Source organism: Phalacrocorax aristotelis, chromosome 1, assembly GCF_949628215.1.
Source record: "Phalacrocorax aristotelis chromosome 1, bGulAri2.1, whole genome shotgun sequence".
Lineage (NCBI taxonomy): Eukaryota > Metazoa > Chordata > Aves > Suliformes > Phalacrocoracidae > Phalacrocorax > Phalacrocorax aristotelis.
In genome coordinates this window covers 163,636,160-163,652,037 of record NC_134276.1, presented here as the reverse complement: position 1 = coordinate 163,652,037, position 15,878 = coordinate 163,636,160, and the positions used below count along the sequence as shown (strand labels likewise).

The window sequence follows — 15,878 nt, the reverse complement described above, 5'->3', positions numbered from 1 at the left end:
ACATGAAAAGACTTTCAGAGTTATTTGTATCTCCACTCCATCATGGTGGTGATGTTTTGGGATTTTTTTTCCCATTCTTTCTTCATTCAGAGGGGAAGCAAGGATTTGTTAGTTTGTAAGGCACTTTGAAGATAAAAATCGTTGTCTGCACCGAGTGCTGTCTCTTGGCGTGTCTAAGTCGCAACCGGGGCTTGGCTGGGAAGTGAAGCCTGGAATCACCCCGCTGTCCCCTCCAGAGGATTGAGTCAAACACCCCGTGGATGGGTTCTCTTTCAGACCTCTGGCCTCAAGGAGGGCAGAACTGGGGGTGACAGGTGGGACTGAACACTGCACGTGAGCCTGGGAGGTGGGGGGTGATGAGCAAAATGCACCCTGTGAAACTGAGGCTAGAGGACATTGGGGATCTGATTTAGCTAAGATTAGTTACGGAAGAGATTTTAAGCCTCATCATCTTGTCTGGGTACAGCAGGATTGTCCCCTATGGGGTTTTCCTCAGTTCTTTATCTACACCTGCTTTTAAATTACTCCTAAAAGAGCAGAAAACAGCAGAGAAAACCCTTTCCTTTGATTTCTCTTCAGCTGGGGACAGCCATCACCCAGGATTGTAACCACAGGTTTTTGGGGAAGGGGGAGATGTGCATCACTTCAGCCCCATGCTAGGATATGAAAGGATTAAATCTCTTTCCAAAGCAAAGTGGAAGGTCCCCAGGTGTCTTCTCTCAGGCTCAGAGATTGCAGTGGGAGAAGGAGGCAGGATCCAGCTGGGTAAGAGACCTCATCAAGAGGATAAAAGCATTTAGGGTAAAGGACAGTCTGTCTCCCTGAGTAGGGGAAGTAATCAGTGAGGATGTGTAAGGGTCTCTCAAAAAGCCCTAGGCAGGCGATGCTTATATCAGAGGAGAATTTCCAGGCAGTGGTGAAGGGGAATGAGCTGAAAGCGTTAATTGGTTCCACCCCCCCGCCTTTCTGTTAAGACATTCCCTTTCTTGTAACCACCATTGCTTTTTTTTTTTTTAAACTTCAATCTCAGTGAAGAGGACTGTTAAGGAAACCCCCTACTTATCACCTAAGGCTAGCTGCTGACTTACTGTTTCTCGAGATGAGATAATGCTAGCTGATTATAAATAGGGTGACTACCCTTTTTCATCAATACTAGGAGTAAGCCGACACCTTGATCTTCAGCCTGTGGAATGAATCACACTGTAAGAGTTTGAAGTATTGCTGGTTTCAGGGAAGAGTAGTCATCCCTTGTCGCACCCCACGCGCCCTGCTATGGAAAGGCTTGGCCCTGATGGGGGGGATCCCTGAGCTGTGGGCAGGTACCCCAGGAAATGTAAAATTTCACATCTGGTGAAATGGTTTCTCTCCACCAACCAAACCAGTGTCTCTTAGTTAGACCTGGGTTCAGCCAGGGTTATTAGGGGACCACTTTGAGGACTGCAGCCCCCTAAATGCTGCTGCTCCTTGTGAAAGTGTTTGCGTTGGGGTAGCTTGTTTTCTTATTTGTTGGTTTGGGCTGTTTCTAAAACTTGCTGAAACCAGGAGAGACTCATTGAGTTGGTAGGTTGACATAAACTGTGCTTGCTGAGGCTTCTCTTCTTGCATCTGTGCTTGCTGGTGATGTCCTACGAAGAACTGCCTACCTTATTTTTCAGAGCCCTGATGGAACCAACAGTATTTTGTTTAGGTCTAATTACTCTGAGCATGTTTACAGAAAAGTTAAATGGAGGTCTTCAGTCCTAATCACCTCTCAGGACAAATGTGAGTGCTAGCAGGATTCCCAGGTGCAGCAGAAAATCTCTTCAAGAGGGATGATGAAAGCCCTGATATATAAGCAGAGGTTTTGTTAGTTCGAACCTGAACTTCAGTAGGCAACTGGAAGAGTCCCTTGAATCCTGAAATAGAAACAAGTTACTTAAGATTTTACTGCATGCCTTGGACTCTCTAAAGATAGGTCTGTCCAGTCTTTGCAAAATTAAATTCTGATCTTTAACCCAGGATGGTTACTTCTATTAGCTGATAGCTTTTAAGGCATTGTAATCGCTTGGATTAGGTGACTTGAATGAAAATATGGTTCTTTCCCCCACCCCCATATGTGTCAGTAGTGCTCATAAATAGTTGAATATGTTGTGTTTAAAGTCGTAAGTTCTGTATGTTCTTGTGTGCCCTATCCTGACTTGGATTTGAGCGTGACTTTAAAGTAATGCAGAGCACTAAAATAAGACATTAATGTCTTTTGAAATGTAGAGTTGGAGGGTTTGAGCATAGAATGTACTTTTATGAGTCTCAAGATACAACGTAATTAAAGTGGTTGTGTTTGAAGTAGGTTTTTTTTCTCATGTTTTGTTCGTAATAGGAGATATATAAGTAAACCGTGGTGGAACTTCAAGACTATTTTTAATAAACCAATCTCTCTGATGAATTGGGACCAGAGAACATCACTATATGTGACAGAAAAAAGCAGAAGTCTGTTTCTGTGGTGAGAAGTTAATGAGATTTCATGCAACGTGTATCTTCAGTGGACCTTAGATTACTACCACCCAATATAAATACAGCCTTCTTACTAGATGAATGTAGAAGACTTCTTGGTTTTGGTCCAGTCTGATGCCCTCTGTTTTTGCCTCTTGCTGCTGCAAGCCCTTCTCATGTGCTGTTTCATGTGCCTGAGGTCTGGAGTGCGGTAGCAGCAAGGTGACTGGAAGAATTAACGCTGTTCCTTCAGGGACCTTTTTTTTCTTGCTGTTGGAACAGCTGAGATTCAAAACAGCTATTGCATGCATCAGGGAGGAAACCAACAGGGAATGAAGTAAGAATCAAAATCTTAGTTGCCTCTAAAAATTGGGACTATATGTCATGGGGATTTAAGCTTGTTAAGCCTGGAAATTCCTACTTCCCTGTAGGCAGAAAAAAAAAAAAACCAGCAAATGAAACCTCTATGAAAGGCCAGCAGAAGTAAAAGGAAAAAAAAAAAATCCCTTTCTGTAAAACATGTTTAGGCAAGGCAGAGTTGGTTTTATGTAAGACCATTTAGAAAGATGAGTTGTTCTAATATTTGAATTTCTCCTTTTATTTAGATATGTTTAGCAATTCAGATAATGAAGATTTATTGATGGCCTTTTCTGCCTTGTTGGAGACAGTCTTGCTAGAGAATCATATTTGTGTGGCTTTCTATTTTAATTTCCACCTTTATTACTTTGGACATCTGCATGGAAATGCGATCCGCTTTTCCTCAAAAGTCCAGCTTCTGTTTTTCGTTGCTTTTTTACTGGACTCAGATTCTTTTGTCTGCAGTATCACAATCACTTTCACAGCAACTAATTCTGATTCTGCCAGAAGCAGCTTTTTGGCAGGAGGTAAAAAGGATAAGCAGAAGAAACTGAGCAGGTCTTAAGGTACAAAGATCTTATTTTCATGAATCAGCTTCTTGTAACGGGAGAGGACAGAAGTGTTGCAGTATTAAAAGATGAAGCAGAATTGTCTCCTATATAGGTGGCTTAATTTTTCTCCTGCTATGATTCACGCTGCCTATCTTCAGCTTATCATTTTCCTTCCTTTGAGATGCTCCAGAGTCTTTCAATCCAGTTGTTGCTCTGTGGCTGTAGGACTTAGCACTATGGCTCATGGAGACACTTCTTGTGTCTGGAGGAGGGCCACTTCCAAGCGATGCACCCGAAACATGACAGTCAGTATGTTGAGAATCTGTGCTTGTCCGAAATACTTTCCAGCAGGCACAGAGATCCTTTGGCTGTCTTAAGGGGAAAAGTTCAATATCAGTGAATTAATGAGGGGAGAGCCTTCCCTGATTTGCTGCAGTTCCTTGGGAAACGTCTGGTGCTGCTTCTCCCTTGTGTAGGGTCAGATGTAACACTTTTTATCTGAAGTAAGCGTAAAAGAAATAGGAGGAAGGTATGGGAAATCCTTGGGCTAGATAGGAAGAGAGGTAGGAAATGTTAATGAATGCAGCCATGCTGATGTCTTTCTTGGCGAAAGAGAAACAGGCTATCTGCCCTTGCTTTACACTTGCTTAAAGATGTAGCTGTCCCACCGTGAATATAAGTTTCAGTTGCCGGTTGTGTGACCTGTAGGTGCCCGATCTTGCTGTCATCTTTTGTATTATCTATCTTCAAGCTAGTCTCTAATGCCCGTTCCCATAGCATCTAAGTGCCTTTAGATGAAAGCTGTAAAAGTGCAGTGGCGAACCTGTGCATGACATGAAATTGTGTAACGGGGAAAGGATTAGGATAAGGGTGATACTTTGAGGGGACAGGTGCCGTGCCTGTGAGAAGTCTGCGTGCCTGGCTCTACGGAGACTTCAGCCTCCTGGTGCTGCTAGTTCAGTGCTTTTCATTAGCAATGAAACCTTTTGTAAAGAAGAAATCTCTCAGAGGATCCCACCAGCTGCATTCAGAAATCATCTTCCTCTAACAAACACTGGGCACTCGGAGTCTTTCCAGTGTATGTTACCTGCAAATTTCTTTTTGGTCTCCAAGCCGCATCACTTGCTGTCCTCCCTCCTTCCGAACAGCAGGAGCTCAGAGGGTGTGTGGAGATGAGCAGTGGTTGAGGTCACGAGTGGTGTCATCCTTCGGTTCTCCCCTCTAAGCTGCTAATGTATGCTTCCAGCCACCTGAACTGAGTAATTACTGAATTACAGCTAGATCAGAAGTGGTGACCTCAAAGACAGAAAGAGACCCTCCATCTCCATTTGTCAGTCCTCTCGGGGTCAGACGGACCTTTTTTCTCTGGGATTTGTGGGAGGATGAAAAAGGATGTGCAAGGTAAGCCTTACATTAAGGCATACCAGGAAAAAATGTTTGCTTTTGGCATTGCAGAGTTCACGTACTGTAGAAGAGTCAGCACTGCTTGCACATCTGCTGTGACAGCAGCACTGGTAGGAGCAATGACACAAACCCCGAGGGCTACTCAGGGGGCTTTATTTTGCCCAGAATCTCCCATCCATCGCAGAGGAGGGTTCCAGGTCTTGAGGCCGTTTTCCTGCCTGTCTCTGCCTTGTTTGTGCCTCTGTCCTCGGAAGCACTTTGATTAGAGGTGGGGGGAGGGTGCCTGGGAGGAAACGGGTAGGATTTGGAAGGTTTCTATTGTGGTAGTACTGTAGTGGCTCTGTACAATCGGCTGAGCTGATTTTCTTGCCCGAAAAGCAGAGACTTCAATCTTTCTTGTGGCTGTGGTGTAGCGCATCTGCTCAGTCTGCACTTATGCTCTGATGATGGAATGTGTTGCTGGAAATTTACATGCAAGCCTGTTCAGTTTGTTGCATTGATTTAAAAATTGATCCTTTAAGGGTTTGTTTTGGTAAGTAACCATTTTTGGCCTTAAATATCTGGGGTTTTTGTTCTTTTCAGAACTGAAGGGTGATTGGCTTGTAAGTTGTTTTAAGAGCATATAGATACTGCTGATGACTTTACCCTGAACTAGAACTGCCTGCCTGGATGTCAGATTCCCACCTTGATTAGTCCTAACAATGTTTTATTAATAACAAATATTTTTCTGTAACTGATGGTAGTCCAGTTCATTCACTGAATGGCCAAGTCAGAAGGTTGAATTTCTTTCTTCTGGAAAGAAAGAGAAACGTTCAGTGGCAAAGAAAAACTCATGATGTGGTCAAGGTGTACTAATGATGGTGGTTTTTCATCTGGAGTCTGCAGACAGCCAAAAATTAGTTTCTGAGAGAATTAAATTCTCCATTACGCTCAGTGGAGTTGTACGTTAAAGCCTGATGCATTACTTCAGAAGCTGCAAAGGATATGGTGTCTCTACTGATGTGGTGTTTAGCTAATATAGCTTTGGTAACTTAGTTTTCATTCCGCACTTTAATGACCCGCTATATTACCAGTGATGCAACAGCTGACAGTAGTGTGGCATTTGCCTGTATTTATAGCACGAGGGGTTTTTTTAAACTTCCTCTCATCCTTTAAAGTCAGCCATATAGTTTTGAGCTTTTAAATATTTAAAAAAAGCAACTCCTCTTGTACTTCCCTTGTAACACCTATAAGTAAGCATTAGCGGAGATGGGAAATGCTGCTGTGCAGCAGCCTAGAGATCCAGCTATGTAAGTATGCAAATTAACTTATTTTTGGTCCTTTGAGAGGTGTTTGACTTGTAAATGTTAGCTGTCCATATAGTTTTATAGTGCCTTTTTAAGCATTTTACAAAACCTTTTCTATTTATGCTGCAACTTCATTTTGTACATTAGGTAAAAAAATACCTCGATATACCAAGCTTCTGTAGACATGCTATGTTCTCATGTATTTATATATACAAAAGGGTTTTACCTTAAGGCAAGTTTAACTTCAGGTAGAGCGCTCTAAGCACTCCTGCCTTATAAATCTACATAAAAGATTGACCGCAATTGACATTTCACTTCAAATTCAGAAAACAGATAATGGAAAATCAAATTATAAAAAACCTTATCGAGTTCCCCCACCCCATTACGGCTTTTATCACAGTGCTGGATCCCCAGGGGGAATGCTGCTCTAACCAAGCTCTTAGCGTGCCGTGGCAGTCAACAAGATTAAGGCTCTTTGCAACTAGAGCAACCTCACGGTTTGTCACAGGAATGTGCTGTTGGAACCTCTTCTTCAGGCAAGGAAAGCAACGACCTCCGCCTCCCAAAAGTGAAGCACCGTGCCTTAAACGCTACTTGCAAATGGGCAACAAGTGCTGAGGGGAGCAGGGGCATACTGTACTGTGAGAGGAAAAGCGTGCAGCAAGGCAGCGCCTGCGTGCTCCAGCTGCAATTCCTGGGTAGCTGGCGCGGAGAACATCGCGGTAATCTCACCCAAAGGAGGTAAGGTGTGGATCACAGCAGAAGGCTTGCCTCCGAAACAAGCTGGTGCCTGTCGAGTCCAGAGAGGAGTGGAGGAGTGAACGAGTCCTTCCTGGACTCTCCTGCTGCTCGATTGCCCAGCCGCCAGCTGGGGAGGTCCCAACACCTGTGGATTGTTGTTAACTTGAAAGACAAATGGTAGGAGTACTTGTAATTGTTGTCTGCTCTGGTCGTTTTCCCCAGACTATTGCCATCGTTGCAGTCTTATCTGGATGGAATTTCAGCCAGTCTCCGAATTATTTTTGACAGATAACGCACAGTACAAGATGTGGTGGTTTGTATTTATTTTTCATAAAGAGCAAGTCACCTGTTGGGGAGCCATCAATGAAGTTGTCAGCTGACTGTGCTTACAACACAGTCCTTCCAAGCAGTTCATTGCTTTTTGGGATGAGCTGTAAGCAGGGGCCTTCTCTCAAAATAAGGCTTGCTGATGATCTGAGGAACAAAGCCCAGGAAATGGGGCAGTTATTGGAACTGTCATATCTACTCAGTAGAGTTCCTGGCAAAGCAAGTTTTAAATTATGCTCGAGATTTCTCTGCCCAGCACTTAAAGCTTCTCGGGCTGCCAGCCTCCTGCATTTTCACGTGAACGGCTCGGAGTGGCAGATGGAAGAAGCTGTAGTGTCATACAGAGCTTCCTTTGCTGGCATGCAGGCTTAAATGAAGGAGATGATGATTTGATGGGCGTTGCATCCTCACTCTCGAGCTGCCCTCTCCACCGGCCTCCTTGCCCCCTCACTCTCAAAAATTAAAACTAAACACAACTGAATGTTCTGAAAACAAGCTTAGTCGTTCCTCCAGTGCAGACGTACAACTAGGTATACTCAGCTCCCAAATTTAAGGCTTACAGGGGACTCGGGAGGGTGTGGGAGTACTGTTTTTAATTGCCCAAGTGCCGGTTCCGCCGCACTGAGCCCCCCGCACCGCCGGTGCTCCCGCACCGGGCCGACCTCCCCCCCAGCCTCCATGTTGTTTCCCGACCTCCCCGCGGCTCCGCGAAAGCACCGCCGGTTCGGGGCCGGCCCAGCCCCGGCGCGCGGCCTGACGGCCGGCTCGGGCCGTGCTCCTGCGCTGCGGGCCGGCTCGGGGGCTTACTCGGGCCCACCGGGAGCCCTCCCGGCCCGGCCACAGCTGCGGGTCGGGGCGGGGCGGGAGAAGTGCCGAACGGGACAAATCCGGTTCTTCAGATAACTTGGGGGGTGGGGATAATCGCGTCTTTAAAACAAATATATATATATATATATGTACGTACATACACACACGTGTTACCAGTGTTGATTGATGAGAAGATTAAGAGTAAAATGGGGACTGTCGTGGTTCTCCCCGCCCCGAAAGGGCCGAATGGGGCCCGGCCCCCCTCACCGGCGGCACCGGCCGCGCCGCCTTTGCCCCGAGAGGCCGCCGGGCGGGGGAGGGTCTCGGTGCACGCCGGGGGTGCGACACGCGCGCCTGGCGTGCCTCGCCCACGTGCGGCGCCGCCGCCGCCCGATGCCAGCCCACGGGAGGGGAAGGAACCTGCCGCAGCCGTCCCCCATCCCCGCGGAGGGGAGGCGGCACTGACGGGTGTCGGGACGGCGGTGCGCGGTCCCTTTAAGCGGGCGCGTGGCGGGAGGGGAGGTGGCTCCGTCGCGCACCCCCTCCCCCTCCCCACCCCGCGCGCGCGCGCGCGCGCGTACGCAGAGACACAGATGTAGGCGGGCGCGCGCACGCGCCGCTCCCCCTCCCCGCTCCCTCGCCCGGCCGGGACCCGCCGCCTCGCGCCGTTCCCGCTGGCGCGCGCCGCTCCCTAGCACCCGCCACCATTGGCTGGTGGCGGTCAGCTGACGCCGTGTTATTTCCTGTGTGTGCGTGTGTGTGTGTGTGTTCGTGCGCGGCTCCGTGCGCGGCTCCGTGCGCGTGAGGGGAGAATGGAGCGGGACGGCCCCGGGCCCCCGCCGCGCCCCCGGCCCGGCCTCCGTCCCGCCGCGGCCGCCCGCCGCCCGCGCTGCTGAGCCGCCCCCGCCCCGCCCGCACCTCCCGCCGCGGCGGGGGGCGCCGGGGAAGGCGGGGGGAGGGGGGCGGCGCAGGTAAGGGAGCACCCGCGCTTTGGGCGGAGGAGGGGGGCCCGGTGGGGTGTCGGGGAGGCCTAGGAAGGGGAGGGGTCCTGGCAGGGCCCGCCAGCCCGTCCCCCCCACACCCCACCTCACCCGGGGAGGCTGGGCCCCCTCGGCGGTGCGGGAAGTTGTGTGGGAGAGGGCGCGGGGCTCTCATCCGTGAGCTGGGGGTCAGTGTTGGCTGTGAGGAGGGCTTGTGAAAGGGCTCTTGGGAAGTTCTCTTAGCACATTTAACCCTCCCCCCTTGTTTGGTTGTTTGGGTTTTTTTTTTTTTTTTCTTATAAAGAAAAAACTCTTGTGTTTATGTGTGTTTAAAGAGGCCCTCGTGCTGCCTGGTGAGGTGCCCACCTGTTTTCCTGTCTCAGGAGAATGCTTTTTTGCAATAATAACGAAGCCTTCACGGGATGTGGGGATTGGTGCTTCTGTTGAAGGAGTAAATAACTAAAAATGCCAGAGAAGATGGGTGCACCCCGTGCAGAAATCGCAGTAGATGGACAGGCTGTGTCGTGAATGTTTGAGGCGCATAGTGCGTTTTTCTTTCTGGAGGGTTAACTTGGCGTTGCTCATCTGCAGAGATAATCAGAATATAATGTGTTTGGGCTGCTGTGAGGATCGGGCTGTCTTTTGTTAACGCTGCTTACTTTGCTGGAAGTTGTGTTTAGGATTGCAACTGAGAGTTATTTTTCCTTACCTTCAAGGAAGGAATAAGAGAAAGTTATGTAACCGAAGTGTTTTAACCTGTGTATCAGACCTGTCTAGTGATACTAGGGCTTTGTTATTAAGTTGAAAATAGAAGCACGTTTGTATGTGAATCAACAAGTGCTTGTCTCTATGGGTGGGTTTGGCACCACGAGGATCCTTTATTTCTGTGTTTATGCTGTCTTATCCCTAACATCCCCCCCCTCCTTAAAAGGGAGGCAGTTTGATTAACTTGTAGCATTGTTTCCTGTACTGTTCCTTTTTTTTTTCTCCTTTTTTTCTTTTTTTCTCCTTTTTTTTTCTTTTTTTCAATTCTTTGAAAACGAAAGAAAGAAGACCTGTGAGGTGATCGAGGATCAGTTTGGGGGCTTTCTGTGTTTACATTAGCATTTTGAAAGCTATTCGCATCTGTCTCACTTGTTGCCATCTGTTGATTCATCCATGGGTAATTCTTAGGAGCATTTGATTTTTTTAGCATGCTTCCTGATCAATAGGTGTGCACATAGCAGTTGGCTCACCTTTACCCAGTCTTTGTAGAACAGTAAAGTGGCTGGATGATGGAGATGCAGCAGCCTCTGGGTTAGAGTTATAGCATATCAGCTGAACTCAGCTCAGAAAGAGCTGGTTTTTTGCACCTATTTTCTAGACTGCTTTTTGGTTAGATAACTTCGGTTTCTGAGGTTTGTAGATGGGTATTGTGCAGCGTAATTGAGTCCATTTGGTTAAGTGTGGTGAATACTTCTTAATATTGCTATTTGTGAACTCTTATTTGGCTGAAATGTTTGGGGTTTTATTTTGTTTGTTTCCCCTTAAATCTACATCTTTAAATAGGGTTCCATATTAGTTTACTTCAACTTAAGTTGTTTGAAGCTGTATTTTTTTATCTGTTTTCTCTGCATTAGGTTCCATTGCCATATAAAAAGGCAGATGCATTACTGTTCTGCAGAGAGAATTACTGTAAAAAAATATTAGTTTAGTCATCTCTGTCTTAAACTTCGTTAATGTTACGAGGAGAGGAGAATAGTATTTGTTCATTTTTCTAAATTGCTGGTAGATGAAATGCATATCTTTGTGTTTTCTGGTTAAATTAGCCAGTGAACTACTATGGTTACTGGGTAGGAGTATGACAAAACCTTTTATATAAAAAAATATTACTTGCTACTGTACATTTTTATTGCTTATAGTCTTGGGAATGGTCTCAGACAAGCTAGCAGCTTTTGGGCTTTGTATTAATAGACTTAAATGTCTAAGGGAGGTTTTGGGGCCTTTCTGCCAGTTTGGTATTCTTCAGACTACTTAGCTTTAAATCTGTTAGCATCCTTTCTAGTAGAATAGTATGTGTTTTGGCACAATTTGGGCTTTGATCTCTAAATCAGATTTCAGAGGCTTTGGGATTGATGAAACCTGCATTTTTGCTGAAATATATTCTTTAATATACCTTTGCAGCCTGAGGCAGGTTAAGCATGGTTCCCTATATGAAAGCACTAGAAGCAACTTGGTTGTGTCTTTAACAGGGGATCTGGAATTTTTTTTTTTTGTCCTTCTCGTAGTTACTAATGCTTCATAAAGAAGGCTTTGAGGTGAATTCTTATTAAAGGAGTAAGTCTGTTTCTATAATGCATAAATAAGATCTGAAGGTTATTCAAATGAAACAGAACACTTGTTTGTGTATTAGTTATAAAGGAGACCTTTTTATTGTCAGAAGAAGTTTCCTTAACCTTCAGATGAAGAACCTGGGGAGATACTAAACCTCTTCTTTGCTACATTTTAAAGGATACTTGGATTAAATTTTAAAACTTTAAGCAGTATAAGTAAAAACGTTCTTAATATGGTTCTGTTTACGATTGATACGTGCATGAAGTCTGTGGGAAGAAGAGTGAAATGTGTAGGTTTGGGGTTTTTTCCCCCCCTCCCTCTTCCTGTTGTGGAAGAGTGTGCAAAGAAGACCTTTTGGGCTCTTGCTACAATGTTAAAGAGAAAATCATCACATACCCCATTTCTCCCTTCCTTTTTAGGTCATGTTTAAGTAAACCACCCATGAAGCACAGCAAAATGGCAATAATGCTGCTCTTAGAAGGGTCCCTTCATAGGAATTGTACTGCACAATTCCTGTTGCTACACTACTAGCCTGGCAGGTTGCTATCTGGAATGAGGGCATAATATGTAATAAACTTGAATAATTCCATGCTGCTTGCTTGGCTTCCCTATAATTTGAGATAAGGGTGTATTTAAGAGTTTATAGCTGCCTATGCATATATCTTGCCTTTTTACACAGGGTATGCCAGATCTCCATTTGGGTGGGGTAGCTTTTTAATTAGAACATATATTTATTTTTTCATACCCTATTCAATTCTATTTTATACTTATGAAGGGTATTAGGCTAATGTTTTTGGAATCTGAGTTCTTATAACTTTCAAAGATTCAGAAATGTTTTTGGCAGTGCTAGCTTCTCAGGCTTCAATGTGTACCGTAGCTGGCTGTGTGAGAATTTGTTATTTAATCCTGCAGTTGGCCTCTGGGAGAGGAAAGATTATGTACAACAGTTTCTGAAGAGCCCATTAACATACTGATTTGTTGGTAGAGGCTGCCGAGACCAACTCTTCCCATTAAAGTCATTAAACTACAGGCCAATAGCAAAAGGTGTTTTTTCTTGACTGTTTTTGCTGAGTTCTCTCTCTCGTAACTTCTGGTTTAGCTTTTGGACTTCTAAAATAAAAAATAAAGGTAATCTTATGTATTTCTAACTATTCCTAATAGTGTTGATATGCAATAAATCTTTTTAAAATAGAAAACTGGTTAGTACTATTGATAGATGACGCAAACACAATGTAAGCAAAGGATCCTAATGTGCAATTATGTTTCTATCAAAGTCTTAGTAAAAAAAAAAAAAGTTGGTTATGTTAGTCTTCTGACCTGGATCCTCTCCCTTGGAGTTTGACTGGACTTCAGTCTTGACTACTGGAAGAATGGAAGATTCTGTCTTATAGCCGTGTACAGCACTGCTGGTGCATCTGTGTCACACTAGGGTCTAGCTACACCACTCCTTCATTTCTTCAGCTGAGCCTTTCTGCTACTACTTACAACTAAGTTAGATATTAGTTTGTTTTGGGGCACTTAAAAAAACATATAATTTTCTTTGCTATACATATACATGGGTTTCCTTTCATTTAAAAAAAGGAGGGGGGGGAAGCCAAACCCAAAGACTCAAAAGTTGAGGCTGATGTGTAATCAAATGCAGATTTTGTTTAGCCCTGTTGGAGGATAACATCAGTTCAGGGTGTTCTAGTCTGTGATATGCTGCATATTTGCCTTTGAAGACAAAAAAAAAAAAAAGTACAAGTTTACCAACTCTTGATCTTGTTTGTGCTGCATTTGTGAACAATGGCACAAGCAGTCAAACTTCCAGTTTTGACCTGGATACAACAAAGCATTCATGTTGCAGTAAAACTCCTGGGTTTGGTTTTTTTTTCCCCTGCCTCTTGTGTAGTGATTCCTCAAGGGCAGAATTAAGAAGTGGTAGAAGAAAGCACAAGCATCCTCTTGTCGGCTTGACCTGGTGACAGTGAATATGCATGTGCTTTTCCCAGTGCCCTTTGTGTTTCTTCTTTTTACCACAATGTTTATAACTGGTGATAATATTGGAAGAGTGGAAAAAGTGTTACCAGGTTCTTTGTCTGAAAGCTCTGGCTTGAGTCCCTTTGAGATTTGATCTGTTCTTCATTTGAGAAGCCCATTATTTCTTGCCTGTGTTGTGATGCAACAAATACGAAAAAGCTAGGAAAATTACTTCTTTTTTTCCCCTCATCTTTGTAAGCACGCAGCATGTCTGTATTCATACCAATAACTGCATACAGAATCATTGTGTATTCTGTGCTGGAATATGATGATTTATTTTGGAGTATTTTACTAGTATGAACCTCAGTCATCTAATTGCTAGTAAATTGCAAGTCATAAACAGAACCCTCTGATGAGTTCTGATAAGAGCTCAGTACTTAGCTAGAAATTGTATGGGGAGCTACTATGCTAGAAGCTTTAACACAGTTTATTGGGATTATTGTTCGTAACGCTTTTCCTGTAAAAATATGTGCTGCAAACTCTGTCTTGGTAATAGCTTTTGACTGAGCTAGAGACTAGGTATTAGCAGAGCTGACTATAGATGGCTTGTGTCCATATACAACATCGCTAATGACTATGAAAAACATACTTAAAACTTACTAGCTGAAAGAAAAATCTGTGCCGTCACACCTGCCAGAACTTAAAGGAATAAACCATTGTACACCATAATGAAATGCTGTTAATCAGCTTCCAATTCAATATCTGCAGTTTGCTGTTATCTTTGGTCAAATGCCTGGATACACTTGAATTTCCATGAGATTTGATTAGTCCAACAGTGTTTCCTATGAGTAGAAATTCTGGCATAGTGGGAACACTGCGATTTTTAATTTATTTTTTTTTTAATTAACTTAAATGTTTATCTGAAAAATATAGTGAATGCGGCGTGATCATCATGATATTGTCTGCTGGAAATACAATATGGCAGAGAGGAAACAGTCTAGGAGGTTCCTGGAGTCTGTGGAAGATAACTTCCTGACACAGCTGGTGAGTGAGCCAGCTAGGGAACGCACACTGCTGGACCTGTTGTTTATGAATGGAGAAGGACTTGTGGGTGATGTGATGGTTGGAGGCTGTTTTGGGCACAGCAGTCATGAAAGGATAGAATTTACAGTTCTTGGAGAAGTAAGGAGAGAGGTCATCAGAACCGCCACCTTGGACTTCCAGAGGACAGCCTTTGGCCTCTTTAGGAGGCTGGTTGGCAGAGTCCCTTGGGAGGCAGCCCTGAAGGGCAAAGGGGTCTGGGAAGGCTGGACATTCTTCAAGAAGGAAATCTTAAAGGCAGAGGAGCAGGCTGACCCCATGTGCCGAAAGAAGAGCCAGCAGGAAAAAGACCAGCTTGGCTGAACAGAGAGCTTTTGGCTGGAATGGGGCGGGGGGAGGGAAGAGACTATATGACCTTTGGAAGAAGGGTCAGGCAACTCAGGAGGACTACAAGGATGTTGTGAGGTTAAGCATGGAGAAAATTAGAAGGGTCAAAGCCCAACTAGAGCTTAATCTGGCTACTGTCATGAAGACAATGAATTTTTTTTCCTATAAATACTTTAGCAACAAAAGGAGGGCTGAGGAGAATCTCCATTCTTTATTGGATGTGGGGGGAAACATAGTGACAAAGGGTGAGGAAAAGGCCGAGGTACTTAATGCCTTCTTTGCCTCAGTCTTTGATAGTAAGACCAGTTGTTCTCCAGGTACGCAGTCCCCTGAGCTAGAAGGCAGGGGTGGGGAGCAGAATGAATCCCCCATAATCTAAGGGGAAATGGTTAGTGACCTGCTACACTACCTAGACACACATAAGTCTATAGGGCCAGATGGGGTCCACCCAGGGGTGCTGGGGCGGCTGGCAGAAGTGCTCACCGAGCCACTTACCATCATTTATCAGCAGTCCTGGCTAAGCGGGGAGGTCCCAGTTGAATGGAAGTTAGCAAATGTGATGCCCATCTTCAAGAGGGCCGGAAAGCGGATCTGGGGAACTACAGGCCTGTCAGTCTGACCTTGGTGCCAGGGCAGCTTATGGAGTGGATCATCTGAGTGCCATCATGTGGCACATACAGGACAAGCAGGCAATCAAGCCCAGTCAACATTAGTTCATGAGAGGCAGGTCCTGGCTGACTAACCTGATCTCCTTCTATGACAAGGTGACCCACTTAGTGAATGAGGGAAAGTCTGTGGATGTTATCTAGCTAGGCTTTAGTAAAGTGTTTGACACTGTTGCCCCCAGCATTCTCCTGGAGAAACTGGCTGCTCATGGCTTGGATGGGCATACACTCCACTGGGTAAAAAAACTGGCTGGATGTCCAGGCTCAAAGAGTTGTGGTGAATGGAGTTAAATCCAGCTGGTGGCCGGTCACAAGTGGTGCTCCCTGGGGCTGAGGGTTGGGGCTGGTTCTGCTTAATATCTTTACCTCCGGACAAGGGGACTGACTGAGTGTACCCTCAGGAAGTTTGCAGATGACACCAAGTTAGGCAGGAGTGTTGATCTGCTTGAGGGTAGGAAGGCTCTGCAGTGGGATCCGACAGGCTGGATCGATGGGTTGAGGCCAATTTCATGAGGTTCAACAAGGCCAAGTGTTGGTTCGTGCACCTGGATCACAACAACCCCATGCAATGCTACAGGCTCGGGGAAGAGT

The 15,878-nt window shown here is 45.2% G+C and overlaps 1 protein-coding gene and 1 long non-coding RNA gene across 5 annotated transcripts in view; one reads left to right on the top strand and one right to left on the bottom strand.

Moving 5' to 3' along the window:
- TCF20 (transcription factor 20) overlaps positions 1 to 15,878 on the top strand; it is a 138,073-nt gene that overhangs the window by 61,566 nt on the left and 60,629 nt on the right. The window contains exon 1 of one of the 4 annotated variants that reach the window (XM_075078588.1): positions 8,667 to 8,913. The exons of the other annotated variants lie outside the window; for them this stretch is intronic. The gene's annotated coding sequence lies outside the window, so the exon portion shown is untranslated. Of the gene's footprint in view, positions 1 to 8,666; positions 8,914 to 15,878 lie in introns of those variants that run through there. 4 annotated transcript variants of the gene reach the window in all.
- LOC142050168 (uncharacterized) lies at positions 6,256 to 8,462 on the bottom strand. Its single transcript, XR_012657936.1, has 2 exons — positions 8,100 to 8,462; positions 6,256 to 7,282 (listed from the first exon to the last, which is right to left on the bottom strand). It is a non-coding gene; the product is annotated as an uncharacterized LOC142050168 (long non-coding RNA).